This window comes from Sinocyclocheilus rhinocerous, unplaced genomic scaffold, assembly GCF_001515625.1.
Source record: "Sinocyclocheilus rhinocerous isolate Xijiao unplaced genomic scaffold, SAMN03320098_v1.1 scaffold1709, whole genome shotgun sequence".
Classification (NCBI taxonomy): Eukaryota; Metazoa; Chordata; class Actinopteri; order Cypriniformes; family Cyprinidae; genus Sinocyclocheilus; species Sinocyclocheilus rhinocerous.
The window spans coordinates 110,580-111,278 of NW_015649593.1; positions in this window are offsets into that span (position 1 = coordinate 110,580).

The window sequence follows — 699 nt, forward strand, 5'->3', positions numbered from 1 at the left end:
GTCAATAAACCATCCTGTTTTGCACTTACCTGTTGTGTCTGGCCTTGCTTTGTGACAAATGTGTTTAGTTCATGGAACGTTGATGAATAGAAAGTTGAAAATAACAATTTATTTCAAATAGAAAACTTGTGTAACAGAAATGTCTGTCACTTTTGATCCATTTTATTTTTATTTTAAAAGTAATATTATTTAGACATAAAATTGTATTTCAAACTTAAATGGTAAAAAAATTGAGAGAGAGTAAACAACCGAGTAAAATGCAATGCTATTTGGCCCTAAAGAGAGAGTACAGTATGGCAGAGTATCTGTACACAGTGTCAGATAAGAAACCGAGAGGCATGTTGACCAGATATGCCACCGGAGCAGAGACTGTGTTCACACTGTGATCTGAATCGGATGGAAACAGAACTGCACTTCCTAACAGAATGCCCCAAAGCCTCAAATACACAGACAGTGTTCTATGATAAAATACAGCAGATCCATCGGACATTTAAAACTCTTTCAAACCAGGAGAAACTGCCGTATCTGTTAGGAGAACACAAGAACGGCTGTGTGTTTGCCGCTCAATATGTGTCTGCCTGTCACCATAGAAGAGAAAACACTCAATCTGCCCTGATCTGATGTTTCCAGCACATGTAGATTATATTATGCCAAATTACTGTATTATATTACTTAGATGTATGTTTTGCTTCTGTAAAT